At 42.6% G+C, this 22,596-nt stretch overlaps 1 long non-coding RNA gene and 1 pseudogene across 1 annotated transcript; one reads left to right on the forward strand and one right to left on the reverse strand.

The window, feature by feature from the left end:
• The first annotated feature begins 2,728 nt into the window (after positions 1-2,728).
• Positions 2,729-19,110, forward strand: LOC125091163 (uncharacterized). Its single transcript, XR_007124593.1, has 3 exons — positions 2,729-2,806; positions 6,340-6,438; positions 19,097-19,110. It is a non-coding gene; the product is annotated as an uncharacterized LOC125091163 (long non-coding RNA).
• On the reverse strand, positions 11,900-12,691 carry LOC125091162 (heterogeneous nuclear ribonucleoprotein D-like; annotated as a pseudogene).
• Positions 19,111-22,596: the final 3,486 nt, after the last annotated feature.

Raw genomic sequence — 22,596 nt, forward strand, 5'->3', positions numbered from 1 at the left:
GGGTAGTCAGCTTAAGGCAAGATCCAGCCTCCCCTTTTCCAGATAAGTAACGAGGAGGGAGTTGTCACACAGCAGCAGAACTGAAGCCAGCAGTTCTTTGAGCCTGGTGGGAAGGATGGTAAACCCAGGGGTGAGAAGTAGCTGCGATCACTTTGTCCTAAGGAAACACCTGTGGACATCGTGGGGGTGGGGGCTGTCAGGTCTCCCTCCAAGCCTCTAGGTCCCTCAGAAATAGGGAACAAAGATGTGTGTTATATACTCTTTTTCCTGAGTGACACCTTTCATTTAATTTGATTTTTACAACCTGTTAGGACATCTTTTCTCCATTTAAGTAAACAGAAAGGAAAGCTTAGAGTGATGATGTGACTGGCCCGGGGTCACTTAGTGACTCGCAGAGTTGGCATTCTAAATCAAATCTTTCTAATTCTTTTTTACCATCTTTGCTGTCAAAGAGACAAAAGGAGTTGGCACCTATGAGGGTTCAGAAAATGAGGATATTCTGAGGCTTCCACCATGACCACGACCACCAGCTGACCTTCAGTGAGCCCTTAGATGGTGCACTGTGCACAGAGCCAAGCACTTGAGGTGTGTCATTTCCTTTCATCCTCAGTCACCCTTCCGAAGGTGCTATTTTTCCTGTTTGACATCTGAGGAAGCTGACGCTCCACATGGTGAGGCAACAATGCTCAGGTCTGTCTGGATTCTTTACATTGTGTCCTACCCACTGCTATTTCCCTGTGGGTTGGAAGCTTTTTTGCCTGGGAAGCTTCTGAGCACAGGGAAGGGCCCTGGACTATCCCGCAGAACAGCAGTTTTCACAGCATGCTTCCTGGGGCTGTGTGGGTTTAGGGGTTATCTTAGGAGTCAAGGTCAGGGTGAAGCAGTGCAGAACACCTCTGGGATCTCGAGTCAGAGCAGCCAGCCCTGCCTCTCCTTCACTGTTATATAAACTGGGCTTCCACAGTGCATTGCACTCCAGGAAAGCATTCTACAGTGCGGCATGGTTGCAAGCAAGAGTCAGGGGGCCTGGTTCAAATCCTTGCTCTCCATTTGCTATCTTGAGCAAATGACCTTGGGCAAGGTACTCCATCTGTCTGTGGCTCAGGTTTATCCAGTCTGAAATGGAGAAGATAATAATAGAACCTGCTCACAGACCTCTTTTGAGAATTCAGTGTGATGGCACACGCACACGTTCAGTGGGGAATAAATACCAATAAATGCCGGTTCCTCTCCCTCCCCAGGCCTTACTTTACTTAACCCCAAATGTTGCTTGGAGTAAACACTCACTTTCAAAAAAGGATGGAGAAGATTCAGAATCATTTATTCCTCTATCCAGTCAGCCATCGATCTGGCTTAATTAGTGTTTGAGCACCTATGGTATGTCTGCTGCTGTGCCAGGGGTCGAGTTCCGGGAGTGACAGTGGGAACAGGGTACAGAATGTGTTCTGTGCTGTCTACTCATGTGTCTGTTCATCCATCCATCCAACAAGTATTCACTGAGTACTTCCTGTGTGTCAGGCAGTGTTCACTGACCTGCCTGGGTATTTGACCGTATCTCAGGTTTGCTTCTAAGTTTTCCGCCTTTCTCGTATCACTTGGCTTAGAGGTCTTCTTCTTTTTCTTAAAATTTTTTTATTAACACATAATGTATTATTAGCCCCAGGGGTACAAGTCTGTGAATCGCCAGGTTTATACACTGCACAGCATTCACCATAGCACATACCCTCCACAGTGTCCATAACCCAACCGCCCTCTCTCTACCCCAGCAACTCCCAGTTTGTTTCGTGAGATTAAGCATCTCTTGTGGTTTGTCTCCCTCCCGATCCCATCTTGTTTCATTTTTTTCCTTCCCTACCCCGCAAACTCCCTGCCCTGCCTCTCAAATTCCTCATATAAGAGAAATCATATGGTAGTTGTCTTTCTCTGATTGACTTATTTCACTCAGCATGATACCCTCTGGTTCCATCCACGTCATCGCAAATGGCAAGATTTCATTTCTTTTGATGGCTGCATAGTATTCCATTGTATATATATACCACATCATCTTTATCCATTCATCTGTTGATGGACATCTAGGTTCTCTCCATAGTTTGGCTATTGTGGAAATTGCTGCTATAAACATTTGGGTGCACGTGCCCCTTCGGATCACTACATTTGTATCTTTAGGGTAAGTACCCAGTAGTACAATTGCTTGGTTGTAGGGTAGCTCTATTTTCAACTTTTTGAGGAACCTCCATGTTGTTTTCCAGAGTGGCTGTACCAGCTTACTTTCCTGCCAACAGTGTAGGAGGGTTCCCCTTTCTCCACATCCTTGCCAGCATCTGTCATTTCCTGACTTGTTAATTTTAATGGCTTAGAGGTCTTCTTAATCCTGGCTCTCTCACCTTAGGTGTCGTCCTAGAGGGCTGTGCAGCCCCCAGCATACAGTAGGCCGACTGCTGAGAGATGGTGTGCGATGTCAGCGCCCCTAGTAGTTTTGCATGTGGAGTATGCTGTGGTCCTCTTCTTAGGCACTTCCATTTTATCTCATTTCATTTACACTTTGTTGCTTGTACAACCCCTGATCTTGTTCTGGATGTCCTTCTGAATACAGAAAGAAGAGTGTGTCCTAAACATAGAACTAGGGGAATCTCCAGTGAGCAGGGATGTAGGATAACTGGCTTGTGATCCCCAGTACATGGCAGAGCAGAATGATAGAATAACGGGTTTTGCAGCCTCCCTCTCTCTCTCCTTCTCTCCGTGTGAGTGTATGTGTGTCTGTGTATATATGTATGTTAGTGACACACTACACTGCTATGTGTGCTTGGTGTGTAGCTGTATGACCTGTTGTATGAATGAGTAAGCCCGTGTGCACAGGAGTGGAATGTGTGCATATTTGAGTGTGTGTGAATGTGTATTTAGAGGCATAGGTATTGTGTGCATGCATTGATACATACGTGTGTTTCTGTTTGAGTTTGCAGGTTTATGGGTGAGTGTGGCCACACAAGCAGCTGTGTCCATGAGTATGAAAACCGTACTGCTAGTTGTCCCCCATCCATTATTCTACTCTTGTATGGTATAGACTTTTTGCTAGTTATGTGGCTTTTCAGAATCGAGATTTGCTTTGTAGTCCCCTTGCAGTGTGGTTTAGGCATGTAAGTTCTGATCAATAGGGTGTGAGCAGAAATGCTGTGAAGAACCTCTAGGGCATGCCTCTGCAGGGCAGGATGTGTTCTCCCCATTCTCCCTGGGTCCTCACTCCCGTGGGCTGGAATGCAGGTACAGGGGAGGTGAGCCATCTTGGACCATACCATCAAGGGCAACACCCCCTGTGTGGACGAACAGCAACATGACGGGAGGATCCTGGGCTGCCCACACTCTGGAGCTTCTTTACTGGCCCTTACCTGCTTATTCCAGATTGTTTCATGAGACATCAAGGAGGTTCTTATTTAAGCTGCTCTCTTGGGTTTTGGTGACAGCAGCTACAGAAGCTGAATGAAAGTCTATCGTAGCTCAATATAATGCGTATATATGTTTCTGGTAAAGGCAATTTCTTCTCTGTAGAGTTGGAATGTCTCCAGTTTGATATCTGCCTGTTATCCAGCTAGAAAGACTCTGCCAAGAATATTGCAAATTGTTTGGTTTATTTGGAGAGGGAAAGATGTGAGGCTATAGTATTGAGGACCCAGCTTAGGGCCATTTGAGCTGTCCAGGAGAGGAAAAAAGGGGTGCCTTCGAGTTACAGACCTGACCACCACTGTATGACCCTGAGCAAGCCCTGCCTGCCCACTTCTAGGCTGTATTTATTTTCACTAGAAAAAAGAAGTTGGACTGTTAACCCTATAGGTCCTTCCCAGCTCAGAGGTTCTGTGATATAGTTCTCTTGGCTTCTGGCCCCTGGAAGTTCTCAGTATATTCTCAAGAAGATGTATCCATTTGGGAAGCGTATGGGTCCTGGTGCTTCAGGGTGGAGGTTATGGCAGTGAAGACCTGGAAGCAGCCGTATGCATAAAAGCCCATGGACTTTCAGCTTCAGATGCTCTGAATGTTTGAAGACTTGCAGGTACACAGCTGCCTTAACCCAAGATTATTTGTGAAACAGGCATGAACTTGCTCCACAGTGTTAAGGTGCAGAAAACTTTACATTTCTTCATTTTTCTAAGTCAAATGAAATCTGGCTCTGAGCCCCAATTCTCATGACTGATGGGATGGGCAGTGTCTGTCATCACTGGGCATCATTGGGCTTTCTCCACCCCCCACCCTACCCCGCAGTGAGACGGTATCAAATACTAGAGCTTCCATTGGTGCCCCCTGGGATGTGGTCCTCAGCTGTCTGTTTTGGGAAGTGCTCCCTGCAGTGGCTCAGTGGAGCTGTGGCTTAGATAAGGACCTCCTCATAGCCTTTGAAATCATGTTGTTGGTCATCACCCCTAGGATTCAAGTGTCACCCCATCTGAGGGGTGCCTCCTTTGGGACACTGCAAGGGAGAAGAGCACAAGTCTCCAGCACTTCGAGTCTGCCTTGCTGTACCCTCTTGGTCCTGGGGACTCCAGTTCTCTTTCAGGGTGAAACTCCTCTGTCCTCCATTCAGGTACCAGCCCTTCTCTCCTTGCTCCTCTGCAGTGACTCTAGTTTAATTCTGTGGTCAGTCTGACCTGCCCACTAAGGACAAGAGGGATCCTGGAATTGAGAGATGCTCTGGCCGTTCCCCTCCCTCCACTCCAAGACTGGCTTAGACCTTCACCTGACCCTGTTCTGGAGAAATATAATTTGAGCCACGTATGTAATTTAAAATTTCCCAGTACCACCTGAAAATAGTATAATAAAATGGATGAAATTTATTATACTAATAGGTTTTCTTTAACTCAGTATATTCACAATATTGCCGTTTGAACATGTTATCAGTGTGAAAGTATTAATGAGATATTTTGCATCAGTTGGTCATTGAACTCCAATGTGTATTTGACACTGACGCCATGTCTCAGCTTGGAGGAAGCACATGTGGAGCGTTTGGCAGCCCCATGTGCTAGTGGCTCCCACACTGGACTGTGCAATCTTAGTACAATACAGCAGCAGCAAAATGTGGCTGGGAGGATGGGTGAAACAGCTAAAGGGGATTAAGAGGACACTTACCGTGGGCAGCACTGAGTGATGTACAGAACTGTTGAATCACTGTGCTGTACACCTGGAACTAATAGAGGGCTGCATGTTCACTATACTGGAATGAAAGGTAATTAATGAAAAAATAAAGTGACTAATTCAGTGGCGTTTAGTACATTCACAGGGTTGTGTGACCATCGCCTCTAACTAGCTCCAGAACATTTTTGACATGAAACCCTGTGCTCATGAAGCAGTTTTCTCCCCATCCCCCCACCTTCAGTCCCTGCCAACACATCATCTACTTTTTGTCTCTGGATTTGGGATTTGGGATATTTCAAATAACTGAAATCATTTGATATGTGACCTTTATATGACTGGTTTCTTTTACCTAGTTTAGTGTTTTTCCAATTCATCCGTGTCGTGACACCTGTCAGTACTTTGTTCCTTGAGTGGGGCTCCATTGTATGGATGTGCCCCATTTGTCCATTTCTCCTTTGATGGATACCCATAGTCTCTTAATAAGTTTGAAGTTTGGAGGGGCGCTTGGGTGGCCCAGTGGGTGAAGTATCCAACTCTTGACTTTGGCTCAGGTCATGATCTCGGGGTCATGGGATCAAGCCCCATGTTGGGCACTGTGCACATCAGGGAGCCTGCTTGGGATTCTCTTTCTCTCTCTCTCCCTCTGCCCCTCCCCGTGTTTACGCTCTCTCTAAATAAATAAATAAATAAAATATTAAAAAAAAAAAAGGAGTTTGGAAAGAGACAAACAAAATGGTGGCTTGAATACCCCCGTGTTCATAGTAGCATTATTCTCAATAGACAAAAGGTAGAAGTGCCCCGCATGTCCGTCAGGGATGAAAGGATAAACAGAGGTAGCATAGACCTGCAGTGGAGGATTCTGTAGTCTTAAAAAGGAAGAAAATGCTGACCCATGGTACCGCATGGGTGGACCTTGAGGTTGTTACATAAAATGAAATAAGCCAGCTAGAAAAGAGCAAATACTATCTGGTTCTATTTATGAAATGCCTAGAGTAACCTAGATAATAGAGTCAGAAAGTGCTTACCAGGGACCAGAAGGAGGAGAGAACGAGGTATTGTTTCATGAGGACAAGAGTTTCAGTTTGGGAAGGTGGGAAAATTGTGGAGATGTACAGTGTTGATGGTTGCACAACGATAGTGTCCTTAATGCAATTTAACTCTATGCTGAGAAATGAAACGTGTTGAGATGTGTGTCTTAAAAACTGTTGTCCTGACTCCTAGGTTGATTTTAAAGAACTGGCCATTGGCTAAAGGAATTAGGAAAAAGCAGGTCTGTTTTCTCCACTTTCACAAATGAGCTATTCTTAGATCACATTTGAGGTCATTAAATCTTCTTTGTTCACTGTTACGTTCTTTCTTTTTTTGGACTAATGCTAAGGCTTATTTATAAACAAACAGGTGATAACATAATATTTTACACCCTTAGTTTAACTAAAACACATCCATGTTCAGAGAATGGGCTTGAAGGGAGAATGTATGACAGGTTATAAAAGAAAATATATTAAGTTATAAATCTTTGCAATCTGTTTCTGCCCCAGGCCTGCCTTGCTTACTACTCTCTTTTCTTATACAGTATCTTGCTGATGGTAGAAAAGGAAAACTGGGAGAAGCCAGAGAGCTGACACCGAATAGGGAGAAGAGAAAGCAGAAAGACCGCAAGGGTTTGATTTATGAGCCAGTCTTGCAGAGCATGGAATGAAGAGAACAGAGACAGGCTGGGGAGAGGAGTTTAGAGTTTTGCTGTACGCTAAGGCAGTCTTTTTCCTTGGCATTGTTAGCAAATACTGCAGCAGAGACGTAAATTGCCTTTTGATTACTATTTATTTGAATGTCGTAAGGAGATGAGCTGAGACACAAGGGGACAAGGTCCCATTTGGGTCCCATTTGCATCTCTAGGACCTAGGAAACTGTCCTATAGTCGTGATTGAGTCACTGTATTTGACAGAGGAGTTGATCCTCTGCATGATCATTAGGATCTCGTCCTTCTCAGCTCCCTTTTTTCCTCTTACATTATCCCCAACACCTTGTGAAGGGCCCTTCTGAAGGGATCGACTGAAAGAAGCAAGAGCGGTTCCCTGTGCAGGGGGAATACTGCAGCAGTTATCACTTAATGTCATCCTGACGCTCTGGAAACGAGCTGAAGCGAGAAAAGATAATGGTGGTGACAGAAATTATGTTGAGAATAGCTGTACATCACTTCATTTAGTGCAGGGGGAGTCAACATGTTCATAAAAGTCCATTCGGTCTGTAAGCAAATAACTTAAGTCATTCAAACGCGGTCTTCTTGGACCGTAAAGCCTCTGGCAATATTTCGTATAAAGGACTCTATAGAAAGATAAATTATATTTATTGAATTGAACTTCAAGTAATAACCCTGCCACCTACTCTTTTTTCCTGGCCTTCCCAGTCTATGAATTTTGATGAATTACAAAAAGTTCTACAGCAGCATAATCACTTAAACAAAAAGTTATCCAGGTAATAACACAAGCACCTTTAAAATGGAGAAAAACTCATTTGCCTTTTAGGTTTGATCATTATTTATTTTCTCGCTGTTCTGATTGCCTTTCTCTGGAATAATGTTCAGAGTAATACCTTTTTATTCAAGGCTCAAGGTGTTCCTTGGAATCTACCACTCTATTCTATAAAGGACTAATTCTTGGATGCTTTTGGTCAGATTTCTTCCACCTCCAAGTTCTAATCTTGGCTTTTCATAGTCAAGCTTGAAGCTGCACTGGTCCAAACGAGGGCCTCTTCCATACAGAAAAGAATGCAGGGAGCTTGGCTAGGGAGTATCCCAGGATCATATGAAACCATAAAACAATACATTCGTGGAATCCCACCTAACTGCTTCAGTCTTTCTTTCCTAATTTTGATTTGTCTGCATTGCCTTTTCTGAAGACTCAGCTCAAGTATCCTTTCCCTTAGGGAGCTCTGTCTGATTTATTTCCAGGCTAGGTTATGTTATGTGTCTCCCATAGGCTTTTTATAGTGAGAATTTGTTGAAAGTTTGGATTTTCAGGATCTTTGATTTCCCTGTGTTTGGAGAATTCATTCATTCATTCATTCATTCATTAACTCATTTGTTCAATAATATTTATTGAGAGCCTGCTGTGTTCCAGGCACCGTCCTTGGCACTGAGGACACAGCAGTGAATAAACCAAACACACATCTTTCCTTCTGGAACTCACATTTGAGTAGGGAGAAATAGATGAGTATATAAATAGATATACATACAGTGTGTTCGAGATGTTTGTAAGAGCCATGGGGGAAGATATAGCATGGAAGGGTAGTGACAGATGCTGGAAAAGGGAGGTTTTAGAGTTTTAAATAGAGTGGTCTCACTTAGAAGGTGACTTTTGAGCAAAATCTGGAAAGAGGACTTCCCCTTACCATAAGAGTTTTGGTGATGAGAGACAAAGTGCATCTCTAACTGTAGAAACTTATCAGGTGAGATGCTCATTTTCCCAGCATGCCTTGCAGCTAGAGTGAGGGTGAGTGATCTAGAATAATTGAATCCAAAGACTTTGCTTTGGGATCTGGCAAGATAAGCTAGGAGTCGGGCGCCTGGGTGGCTCAGTGGGTTAAGCCGCTGCCTTCGGCTCAGGTCATGATCTCGGAGTCCTGGGATCGAGTTCCGCATCGGGCTCTCTGCTCAGCAGGGAGCCTGCTTCCTCCTGTCTCTCTGCCTGCCTCTCTGCCTGCTTGTGATCTCTCTCTGTCAAATAAATAAATAAAATCTTAAAAAAAAAAAAAAAAGATAAGCTAGGAGAGTGGAGAATCCATCCTGGAATAGCTGTGGCAACCATGTGTTGGCTCCAGGGGCATGGGTCAAGAGGAGTCCAGTGCAACTTATGGTGTCTAGTGCTGGGGTAGTGCTGTTTAACTGAGATGGTCAGTGTTCACTCACCGTGGTTGCAGAGTCTTCACCATGGTAGTTTTGAGACTGGGGTACTAGCTGCAGCTGAGCCTCCATTTTCCTATCTGTTTTCTGAGCTTTGTTCTTCAGGCTTTCTGGTACTGCTGTGAGTTCCCTGGGATATTTCCAGCAAATTTCTTTCCTGCTTAAATAAGCCAAAATTGGTTTCTGTTGCTTGCAGCCATTAACTCTGACTGGCACATCCCTATTCCATCCTGCGCTTGCCACCTTTAGTGCTTCTCTCTCAACATGTTGTAATGCCTTATTTATGTGTGTGTCTCCTGTTTACTGCAGGCTGTTGAAAGGAGAGAACACATATTTATTATTCATCTTCATGCCTTAGGTTTCTAGTCTGGTTGTTGGCACACAGTAGGAGGTCAGTATGCTTTTGTTGAATCTGTGAATAAACAAGGAAAGGAAAGAATAAGTGGAACTTCTCAGTCCAAGCTTTTTTTCACAGCATCCTTCAAGTAAAATCCAGAAGCCATATCCAACCATGCCAAGCCACCTGTGTCACTCAAGTCTAGAGCCCATTTCTTGCAGTGAAGCATGCAGATCAAAGGTGAATGTTTTTCTGCTGCTATCTAAAGCAGCTTTCCACTAGGATGCCACTGCAGAGCTCATTGCTTTGAGGAAGAGACAAACACGGAAAAATTAGTCCTCAATTTCATTTCAAAAAAGGGAAACTAAAAATCTCTTTTTTTTTTTTTTAAACTTAAAATCTTTTGCATGCAGAATGGAACCAGGACATCTAGACTCTGCTGAAGACCTCATGATCTTGGGTATATCGCTGACATTGGCCCCAGTTTCTCCTTCTGAAAAATGGGGAGATGAAGTTAGATCAAGTGTCCCAATTGGTATACTGTTGACATTCTGGTCTGGATAATTCTTGTTGTGGAAGCTGTTAGACATTCATCGCGGAACGTCTAGAAGCATTCTTGGCCTCGACTCAGTAGACGCCAATAGTATTTCCCTCACTGTGACCAATGGTGTCGCTAGACATTGCCAGATATGCCTTGGACATAAAATCACCCTGGTTGGGAACCACTGAATTAGATGATATTAGATGATAAACAGTTTACAAGTTTCAGGACTGGAGCGAGAGTCGGGGCTCTGGTATCTTCTAGTACCCACCTCTGTGTGTGGCATCGTGGCAAGCATTCAGTACAAGCTGAATAAGTGAAATGAAATACACAGTTCCTTCCAGCTAGATCAGTTCTTTGGCAGCAAGAGAATCACATAGATGATGATGATACTCATTACTGATGTGCCTGCCCCTATTTGGGTACTGTTTAACATTCCTGTATAGAAATGAGCTAAAGATAGAGCCTGGCACTACTAAAAAATAGGTCTGTCTGCCACTTCAGCAACAACATAGTGACTGTAATTATCAAGGAGGGTCCATTCAGTTCTGACAGCGATCTCAGATCATATTCCTCAAAAGTTAACTCTGAATTTTATGAATATGACAAAGCTGAGAAAAATGAGTCCAAATTGTAGAATGAGAATTGTAGAATGTGTATTGTTCAGGTAGCAATAGATTATATGTAATGATTATGAATATTAATTTCCAGTTCTTAAATTGCTTATTGTCTTTTGCCCTGTGTGTGATTATGAAAGTAGCTTCTTTTTTAGTCCAGCCAGGACTTTCCTTCTCCCTTCATCTCTACTTATCTACCTTTTGGCATTCCACTCTGTCCCTACTATCAACCCCATTTATAAAAAGGATTGAACTGATTATATAAGTAGATCAGGATTATGTAAGTAGATAAGGTTTGAACTGATTATATAAGTAGACCAATTGTTGCCATTTTAACAATATTAGGTATTAGGTCTTTGGATCCAGGAACCTGGGATATCTTTCTGCTTATTTAGTTCTTTCATTTCTTTCAAAAATGGTTTATAGTTTTGTACCTCCTTTGTTGAATTTATTCTTACATAATATATTGATGATATTGTAGATGGAATTGTTTTGTGAATTTCATTTTTGGATTGTTTGTTGCTAGTATATTGAAATAGAATAGATTTTTGTATATTAATCTCACATCCTTCAACTTTGCTGAACTCATTTATTTATGCTAATAGATTTTTTGTGTATTTCTTATATACAAGAAAGATTTTCTAGTGGTTCTTTTCCTAAACTTCTTATGTGCAAGATTTTTTATATGCAAGATCATGCAAATAGACATAATTTTACTTCTTCTTTTCCAATGTTGACACTTTTTCTTGCCTAATTTCCCTGGCTGGAGCCTCCAGTGCAGGGTTAAATAGAAGGGGTGAGACTGAACCTTCTTGTCTTGTCCTGATCTTAGGGGGAAAAGATTCAGTCTTTTCACTTTTAAGTAGGACCTTAGTGGTGATTTTTTTTTCCTTTTTCTTTCTTTCTTTTTTTTTTTCTTGTGGACACCCTTTATCAGCTTGAACCATTCCGAGTTTTTACAATTTATCAGAAGGGGGTATTGAATTCGGTCAAATGCTTTTTTGATAACTGTTCATATGTTTTTTTGTACATTGTTATGTTTATGTGGTGGATTCTAATACTTGATTTCCAGATATTTTTTTTTTTTTTAAAGATTTTATTTATTGATTTGACAGAGAGAGATCACAAGCAGACAGAGAGGCAGGCAGAGAGAGAGAGAGGGAAGCAGGCTTCCTGCCGAGCAGAGAGCCCGATGCGGGACTCGATCCCAGGACCCTGAGATCATGACCTGAGCCGAAGGCAGCGGCCTAACCCACTGAGCCACCCAGGCGCCCTGATTTCCAGATATTAAATGACACTTGCATTCCTGGCATATAGCCCATTTGCTCACGGTATATAATCCTTTTATTATATTGCTGGATTCAATTTGCTAGTAATTTTTTTTTTCACATAAGGAAGCATTTATTTGAGGTTTAACATGAAAACATACAAATAAAATTTGTATAAACACAAATCCACATCGAGTCATAACACAGATAGCAAAAGACAAAGTAAAAACAAAGAAAATTAATTGGTGGCTATATACAGTTGGACACAGTTGTGTCTTGTACACTAGAAAGTCTTTTACAAAATAATCATCTTAGGTCAACAGAAGACCAATCTTCAGTGTCGTCCTGCAAGATGGGTTAACTTTAGCAATTTCCTCCTGTTTTCTCCAACGTCCTCCTTTACTATGGCTGGTAATTGTTTTGGTGATTGCCACCCCCTCGAGATGCCTTGCCGAAAGTGCTCTGTTGGCCACTGTAGTCTGCATATCCCTGTCCATATCCATAGTTCCCATAGTTATACCCACTATAATCATAGCCGCCATAGCCACTATAGTTTTGATCACCACCATAGGCACTATTGTAATTTCCATATCCTTGTTCATAATAGTTATTAAATCCTTGGTTCCAGTTTTGGCCCTGACCTTATCCACGACCCCTCGTGCCACCTCGTCCACCAGCTGCAGCACCTCTTCCTCCTTTTTGTTGCTGCTGTTGCTGCCTGTATACCTCTTTGGGTTGTGCAACTTTGGTTTCACACTTCCCAGAACCGATTTGATGATACCTGCTTTCTAAAAATTTCTTTACTGGCTCTTCATCTGTATATGTGATAAAACAAAATCCTCTTCTTTTGTTTGTTTTTGTATCCATGGGAAGTTCAATATTTTCAATCTCTCCAAAGGCTCCAAAATACTTCTGAAGAACAAATTAAAGAATTTGCTAGTAATTTTGGGGGACTTTTGCATCTGTATTCTTAAGAGATAATGAATGGCCTGTAGATTTTTTTTTTTCTTGTGATATCCTTACTTTGTTTTTGTATCAGGGTAATACTGGCCTCACAGAAGGAGTTGGCAAGTGTTCATTCCTCCTTTATTTTCTGGAAGTGTTTGTGAAGAAATCAGTGGTATTCATTCTTCTTTAAATGTTTGGTAGAATTCACCAGTGTAGCTATCTGGTCCTGACCTTTTCTTTGTGGGAAATTTTAAAAAACATTTTTTTTATTACTAATTCAATTTCTTTACTTGTTATAGGGTTGTGAAGATTCTCTGTTTTTTCCATGAGTCCAGCCTGTTTTTGTAAATGGGGTTTTTACTGGAACACAACCATACTCATTTATTGACAGATTGTTTGATATAACAATGATGAATTGAATGAATGAAGTTGAATACTTGGGATACAGACTATATAGCACACAAAGTCTAAGTATTTACTACATGGCTTTTTATAGAAAAAGCTTAACTGACCCCTCTTGTAGAACATGAGGTTTTTCAGGAATGCATCTGTTGTATAATAGTAAGTAAGCTTATATTTAATGAGCATATATTGGGTTGCACCATATTAAATTACCATTTGTGTAGGTCAAAAATGGTCAAATATTGGTACTTACACATATGGTCCATATAACATAACTTTCCAAGCATAGAAAACTGAATGGAGTACAGTCTGTGCCCTTAAGGACACGCACACAGGTACACACTCACATGCACACATGATGCTGCTGTCAGTGAATGTAGGAATCATTATACTAAAGGTACAAACTCAGTATTTCAGGAGCACAGAGTAGCATGTGCACGGTTCTTACCAATAAGGGTGAGGGAAAGGGACTAGAAGCTTGCGAGGCCTCCAGAGAAGTGGCTCTGTTTCTGGCTGCTGTGCATTTGACCTGTATTGCATGGCACTTGTAGGATTCGCATCGGGTCAAAAGAAGCGTTTTCAGGAGTCTTCCTCGGGTGGGGGTGGGATTGACATTGAGCTATAAGAAACATGCTGCATTCCTTTCGTTCAAGCACAATTGCAATTCATCCTGGAAAACAGTTGCTTAGAATTAGAGGACATTAAAGATCGAGGGAGTATGACTCCCTAATTTTTAGATGAAGGTTGGAGGCAAAGGGATTTGTTCAAGGTCTCCCTGCTGTTGACCAGTTATTTTATTGGCAGGACTAAAGCCTACGTCTTCTACACCCCAACTCAAGGCGACGTCCATCAGGCCACTCGGATGTCCAAGGCAAGAGTCAGAGAAATCACCTGCTAGGGACACTGGTGGCAGACAGGCCTGGGTTTGAGTTCTGGCTCTGGCACTTACTGACTCTTACTCATCACAGGGTTTGTCAGCCGGAATTGCCTCCTACACAGTCCCCCTAGAGTAGAGGATCGGAGCTCAGTCTGAAACCAGACTCTCTGAATTTCATCCCAGCACCACTACTTACTAGCTGTGTGACCCTGAGCACATTACTTAACATCTCTGGGCCAGTAATATGGAGATAATACTACTACTTATCTCACTGAGCTATAGGACCCAGTGAGTTTAGGATGAAATAGATATACAGGCACACAGAATAATGCCTGGGACATATAAAGTACTGTATGCTAACATTATTATAAGAAAAACAGACTGTTAAAAGAACCAAGGAGGATAATTTACCTGAGCCTTTTTCCAGACTTGTAGAACAATACAAGTAGAGTATATTATTATTCTTTATGTGAGTTAAAAGACTGGCAGCCTGGAGATTGAAGGTGATGACTGTCATTTATTAAAGCCTTACTATTTGCCAGGGACTTTACTTCTATTATTTAAGCACCACAAGACCCAGAGATGGTTATTACTTTTGGTTGACGATAGTGACTGTGTAGCTGAGCATAGGAGGGAAGCACACAGACTCTGGGGCCAGGCTATCTGGATCTGAATCCTTCCTTGCTCAGCTTCCTACTAGCTATGTGAACACAGATGAGTTGCTTACACCTTGTACCTTAGTTTTCCAGTCTGTAAATGAGAATGATGAAAACAGTTTCTGCTTCACAGGTTGTTCTGAGGATTAAATGAGATAATTTTGCAAAGTACTTAGGACAAAGGAAGGAAGGAAAAAAGGAGAGAAAGAGGGAGGGAGGGAGGGAGGTGAGGGAGAAACCTAGCATCAGTGAGATTATGCAGGTTACTCACAACACATGACTCATACATTTGGAAGCAGGGGTGGGTAAGCAGGTCTGTGTGGGTCTTCTCCAAAGCCTATGCCCTTTCTGCTTAACCAGACTTAGGAGAAAGGCAGAGATGGGGAGATGTGTTTCAAGACATCAGGCAGAACCAATTCTCCAGGTTTCTAACAGCAGCATCTTGTTCCAAATGGATGAGTGATCAGGGAAGGTATGAGCCATTAAATAATGTTCAGAGCCAGTCCACTTCACATCCAGCCAGGGTCTCTAAGGCCACTTGGTAGACAGGTCCTTCTTCCACTGCGATCCTTGCCAAGGACTTGCTGTGCTGGAACTCAAGCGTCCATCTTTTCACTCTTCATTTGGCAATACCTGGGGACTTTGGGCAGGGGCTCAGGGCCCAGACCTGGGAATTGCAGACCATGGGCAAAGGTTGGAATTCTTCCTTCCATGACATCTCATTTTCCAGCCTTTAGCTGCTTGCTCTCAGAGGGCAAAGGTCCTGGCTGGGCATTGTGTGGCTGGATCACCTACTGAAGTCCTCATCTGTGTTTTGTTCTCCTTATCTCCCTATCTCCTTATCTTTGTACCTCTCCTGGAATTTCAGAAGCGAGTGATTGTAAGATGGTACCACTATTTGGTATTTCACTAAGAAAAAACAAAACACACTACCAATTAACCTATGATATGTGCTTATCATTCAGAATCTTAATTTCATACTCCTGAAAGGAGCTTGCTAGTTCCTTTGAGACATAGATTTCAACATGGATCACTCCTATGGACATATAAAAAAGAAAATGTAAACAAAAAATTATTGAGAGTGGTCCTAAAACCTCATCATATTCAATGTGTAATGCCTCTGAATCACTTTTCAACTTAGAGATGTCTGTGGTCACCGGTGTTTGTTTTTTCCAACACAGTGTCAACCTTTGGTGCTGTTCAGTATTGGTGATGTGGCATTTCCTAGAAGAGTCCTCCCTAGGGGTTCCAGGGATTTTTTTTTTTTTTTTTTAAAGAAAACTCTACAAATTTTGATGTTGACATGTTCTTGGTCTTATCAGGATATTGCAGTGAAAGGTTTTCAGATAACAACCAACACTCATATTCCTCCCTTAAGTGATCCTCAATGGTTTGTTGACTGAAAGGTCAAAGAGTTGTAGGTGTTCAGTCACACTGCCTGGAGTGTCAACCAGATTTGAACATGCATAGGAAATGATACCTATGTCTTGAGTCCCTTTGACCAAAAGCTATGCTAAGATATCAGTAATGAGATGCCTCATAGTATCAGAGATGTTTTAAGGCAGGAAAAGATGTACGTCTTAGAATAGATGAAAGAAGGGTTTTTCCAAGAAGGGAGCCAGTCCACTGTATGTCTTTGCATGGGATGTGAGACCCTTTCCTGGACTTTTTTGGGGAGTTTATTGGGGAGAGAATCCTAGATGGCTCCTAAACAAAGTGAGGATGGAGGGGAGCAAGTTTGTGCTGGGCGTGGGGCAGAAGTGAGAAGGGCAGAGAGTAGAGGGAATCCCAAGTCTAGGAAGGTGGGCATTTCTGTGAGATGTCAGAATGTGAGACTGGCTCCCTCCCAAACTTTGGGGTGTCAGGATCTCACTGTGGACAGTCAAGGTGCACCCATAGAGGTGTTCTTAGACACTGGGCTTCTGCATTCTTTGGGACTCACATGGCTAAGCAGGACCCATCACAGTACAGCTGCCTGATTTCAGAAAGCAAAATGGCTCCCAGAGTATTCTGCTCTTTCTTTTCTTTTTTTTTTTTTTAAGATTTTAAAATTTATCTATCTATCTATTTATTATCTGACAGAGGGAGACACAGTGAGACAGGGAACACAAGCAGGGGAGAAGCAGAGGGAGAGGGAGAAGCAGGCTTCCCACCGAGCAGGGAACCTGATGCCGGGCTCAATCCCATGACTCTGGGACCATGACCCAAGCCGAAGGCAGATGCTTAACAACTGAGCCACCCAGTCACGCCTATTCTGCTCTTTCTAACTTTGAGGCCCTTTCCTGGTCCTGCTGAGTGAGAGGAAGGTCTGATAATGGCCAGAATCAAGTATTCCTGACTGGCCAATGGAGTGAGGCTGGGATTCAACTTTGATTTAGAGAAGATAAATGTGACAGTTTTTGTCTACTCTCTTTACACAATAAGGATAAATTCATATATGTTACTTGTCTGTTACATATGTTAAATAAGTTTTTTTTTTTTTAATTGAAGATCTTCTCTGGTTGGAAATAACCCTTGAGCCTGGCCTCGGTTCCCCCAGAACATCTCTGTGTGGCTTCATTGAGCCTTATATGGTATTTCTCAGTGGGTCACTAGAGGCATCTGGGGGCAGAGAAATTGTGAACGTTGCAGATGGCTTGTGCAATTGGCTCCTCCACATGTCAGTGGTACTCCCTTGGTCACTATGACAGGTGCCGGCACTTCCCACATTTCCAAATGGCCCCCCTCAGGGAAGCACTCCATCTGGTGGAGAACCACCAGGGTAAAGGGCTATAACCATGGCATTGCTGAGTGATGGGAGCAACTCATTTGGACTCTCTAGGCTGACATTTCACTCATCATTGCCCCTGTGATAATTAAAAGATAAACTATTAACAGGGACAGCAAGAAAGTATTTGAAACAAAGGAACCGCAAAACAACTAACTGTATAGAAACATTATACTCTGTGAGAGAAAATGTAGGAGAAATCATATATGCATTATTATTAGTGCTGCAAAGATTATTCTTAGAATTGCTAAAAATGCAAGAAATTCTGAACAAGTGCTGCTTATCTGGTTTCTGCTGAACATAATCGGGGAACCTGAAAAGACAAAACAGTATCATAATAATTATTTAATTTCAGACCAGTGGCCATGAGAATACCACTTCTTTTGGTGAGGGGAAAGGAAATGAAAGGAAATTTTACTTTTCAAGCATTTTTATATGCCAGATACTGCAGTAAATGTTTTACCTGAATTTTTTCATTTGATTTCCACTGCAAGGCTGAGTTTGATATAGTTACATAGTTGTTCCCATTTTATAGATGGAAAATTGAGGCTCAGAGAGATTACATCACTTATTCAGAGTCGTACAGCTAGGACGGGGTAGAGCCAGTCTTCAAAGCAAGGCTTCCAGACCACAATCTTTTTTTTTTTTTTTTTAAGATTTTATTTATTTATTTGACAGAGAGAGATCATAAGTAGGCAGAGGCAGTCAGAGAGAGAGAGGAGGAAGCAGGCTCCCCGCTGAGCAGACCCCAGGACCTTGGGATCATGACCTGAGGGGAAGGCAGAGGCTTTAACACACTGAGCCAGCCAGGTGCCCCCCAGACCTACAATCTTTTCATTGCAAGACACTCTCCAGGTTAAACCAAGGAGAGTGTTTATCAAAGCAGCATTTTTGTTTTTGTTTTTGTTTTTGTTTTTAATGCAAGTGTAAGTAACAAAACAGTGTTGTATTAGTTGCAGGTATAATATAATGATTCAACAGTTCTACGCATTTCTCAGTGCTCATCAAGATAAGTATTACCAAAGCATCTTTTAAGGCCGCCTAGTTTGAAGAGTAATTCAAATTATGGTCAAGGGTGGTCAAAGCACAGCGGAGATGGTGCTGAGCATGGAAGGTCAGGTGAGCCAAAAACAAGAGGACCAGCCTGGAGGTCAGAAACTGGGAGGGCTGAATGTAGGGTGGAGCTCAGGGCCAAGAATGGGTGAGGCGCGGCGTTCATCAGTGAGCTTCTGTGTGCGTGTTTGTGTGTGCCCCTGCCCCTGCCCCTCTGCCGTCCCCATTGCCTCGATCAGATACAAGAATGGGAACAGATACTGAAAGGAACCATGCAGTGTTGATGGACTGAATGGCTAACTGTGTTCCCAATGTGCTTGGCTTAAGGACACAATCTGTGCTGTGCTTCTAAATGGAGACTCCTGTGGTAATTAGAATTATGCTCCTCTTGCAAGCCCACTGAAAGCTTTTGCTTCTTTAGATGTTCCACTAGCGTAAACCTGGGACAGTCATTTCATTCTGGCCCTCTTGGTCTTGCTGCTTACACAGCCTTGTTCCGCTCAGTTGCAGCCAGTTAGCAGATGTGCTGGCTGCCTGCTTCATTCTGGGCATTGAATGGTCCATGCTCCATTCTTAGGACAGTCTGTACCAGCTCTCTCTGCCGTTCTAAGATGTCTGCTGATGTTGGCTCCCTTGCCTTCCCTTTGTACCGGACTGCTTTCAGAATCAGTAATTTTATTTTTTGTTTCCCAGCCATGCTGAACACATTCCTGTTCTCCAAACATGCCAGGTTCTCTCAGGACTCCAGGCCTTTGCACACATGGATGCCTGACTAATTCATCCTTCAGATCTCAGCTAAGATGGTACTTCCCTCAAGAAGACATGCCATTGCCTGCAGGCTGAGTAGGGATCCACATGTTTCTCTCATGCCTCATATATATAGCTCCTGCTCTATCATCAGGGCACTTGTCATCCCTAAATAGTAAATAGTTGACTGATTACCTCTTAGTTTATTCTGTTAGGTGGTTAACATTTGTGAGGACAGAGGCTGTATTTCTTTTATTTGATGTGTGTCTGATTTCAGTTTTTGAGATCTAACTTCACAGCTATCTGGTTAGTTACTGTTGTTGGCACTCCTTGTCTAAAGGCAGGGGAAAGTTCCAAAAAACTCTTAAGGAAGATTTGACTACATTTGGAAATGAGTGGTGGTCACCTGGTTTAGTTTGATGAAACTAGAAAGCTCTTTTCTGCTAACAGGTGTCCTTCTGACATGAGACCATCTACTCTTTTGAGTTATAGATAATTGTCTTCTTTTGAGATGCTTGTATTCCTGAGAGGCTTAATCAAGCCATGTGGTATGAATTAGCTTTTCTTAGTGGTCTCAAATTGTGCTGATCAGAGAGCTTACCAAAAGAATTAAAAAACAAAACAAAACAAAACAGATTCCTGGTCCCTTTTCATAGAAATGACTCCACACTGAATGGGTCATCAGCATACTTGCACTCAACCAGCCTTTTAAAGGGAAAGCGTAAACCACTCATAGAATAGTGTATTCTGGTGGTAATTTACAGTGTTAGATTTGTTACAGAACCCAGTTTATCACAGATGTATATAACTAAACTAATCCCCTGTGAGGAAAACTGTTAGTTGGCTCCATCCGCATTCATTCCAACTTCCTTTAAAGGTGCTTCACTTCCTAGAAAGAAAGTACATCTCCCAGAGAGGATTTCTGAAAATTAGACACACTTGCTTGAAAGTCAGATTCAGAACTGAGTTACGTGGAACAAGGTCAGAGGCACTCCTTTTACTGGTGCAGTGCACAACAGAGGCACTTCGGACCTACAGCTTATAGATTCCTAGCTTGGCAGGCAGCGTCCTCTGTGTAGTAGGACCAGAGGATCCTCCCGGGGCTCAGTTCTGTGTTGTTTCAGCAGTCACTCCTAGAAGCTCAGTCTAGAAGCTGTTTCTTCAGTTGTCCCAAGGATTCTAAAATCCATTTCTGCACAAGACAATGCACGGGGCCCCAAATCCAACAGATCTGTGCTTTAGCAGCTGAAGTGGATTATGTTCTCTGCAACCATACCCTAAAAAAATCACCTACTCATTCTAATTCAAACCTCAGACTTCATCATTCATATCTATTTCATTGCCAACCTGGGGGTCTTGGGAAAATGAAGTTCTACTCTACAGGGCCTTCTGCCCCTAAAGTTTTCATCACGAAGCAGATTGTGCCATGATTCTATAAAGCCCAGGATCTTTGCTTCCCTTGCTTCCCTTTGAATCCCCATTCTAGATGAAGGTCAGTGACCCATCTCTTCTAGAGCTTTTAATCTTTTATCAGTGCTGATAAGATAGGGTCTGGTATGGCGTGGGTTCTTATAAACAATTGTTGAAAGAGTTAATTCAATAACAATGAGGGCATGCTTGAATGGGGAGGGAGCAATGTATATGGAATGGAAATACAATGTTGGTACAGAGTAGGTACTCAATGAATAACTGGGTAGTAAAGGTAGGAACACAGCTTAGTACCTGTTGCTTAGTACACAGTAGGTGCTCACTAAATTTTTACTGAGTGAATTAATAAATGATGTCTGTAAAATGCCTAGCATAGAGCCTGGTCTGTAACATTTAAAAATAAATAATAATTTCCTATAATTGTATGGATTCTTTCTTCTACCATCTCTTCCTTCTCTCCCTCGTGTTCACCTTGGCCACGGTCTCATTTCTTGCCTTAGAGCCTTCCTTGGCCTTAAGCCATCCATCAACATCCATTCATCTGTCTTCTGTCAGCTAAGTTCGGGCTCATCCCCAACTAACATTTTCAGGTATCTACGTTTGTATATACACCTTACAAAAATAAGGAGATGAATCATCACATGCCACCTGCTACCTACCTGCTGTGTCTTAGGCACCTAGTTGGTGCTTTCTGTGTATCATCAGAAAGTTTCACTATAGCATAATTATACCCAGTTCACAGATGAGGAAACTAGCTCAGAGAGGTTAAGTATCATGTCAAGATCACACAGTTAGAAAGTGGCACACCTGGATTTTGAATCCTGGTCTCTTATGTCACACCTACTGTTTTTTTCCACAACCTGATATTTATGAAGCTACAAAATGGATTTGAAACAGACACATTTGCATCTGAATGCATATTTGCCTACATTAGGCATTTGTCAGCAGCAGCTCAGGTACATTGTGAGTCGAATAGCTTTGCTGTGGGGGCTGTCCTGTGCACTGCAGGGTGAGTGTAGCAGCATCCCAGGCCTGTACCGAGTAGGTGTCAGTAGCAACCTCTAGCCTAAGTTTGACATCTAAGAATGTCTCCAGATATTGTCATATGTCCTCTGTGGGGCAAAATCTGCCCTGATCAAGACAGACTGATCTATGTAATTGAAGAGAAAATAGTTCAGCATGTTTAGGATGTTGCAAGCAAAGAAAGTACTCAGTGGTGGTGGGACACTGAGCTGGCCATGGCCTTGGTTTGGCTGACAGTCATATTGGCTGGGAAGTCCTCCCCAGGAATTAGGGGTCAGCCTGCACCCTGTCAGGACATGGGAACACCATGTGAATTCCACACCACATGTGAATTCAGGAATTAGGATGTGGAGCATCTAGTCCCATCAGAAGCAGGAGGTGTAGTAGGGGAGGTGATAGACTGGAAACCAGGAGAACCTGACTCCAGCTTCTGGCTAACTCACCGTGTGGCCTTGGGCCAGTCTCCATCATCTTATTATAGCACTGACATTTACTGAAGGTTATTATGTGCCAGATACTGGTCTTAATGCTTCATATGTATTTACTCATTCCCCATGATAACGCATTAAAATAGCTGTTCCATTTTTACTGGTAAGGAAACTGGGCAAGCAATAGCCAAGATTACATGTAGTGGAGTCAGGAGTCTCTATTTCCTTTGTATGTCAAAAGAGAGATTGGAATAGCTGTTTTCTTAGATATCACTCAGTCTGAGAAGTCTAGGATTCTAGACAGTCATTGATTTTACATGCATTATTGAGCATAAATATATGCTGGATAGCATGGGGTCTGAATCCTCCCTGGGAGCTTACAGTTCTAGACAGGGGAGGTTAAGACAAGCACGTTTTTCTTTAGAAAATGAATTGGAGTGGCCACTCTTAACTGAGTGGCTATTAGATGTTGGGCATGTGTTAGG

Source organism: Lutra lutra, chromosome 18 (genome assembly GCF_902655055.1).
Source record: "Lutra lutra chromosome 18, mLutLut1.2, whole genome shotgun sequence".
Taxonomy (NCBI): Eukaryota; Metazoa; Chordata; class Mammalia; order Carnivora; family Mustelidae; genus Lutra; species Lutra lutra.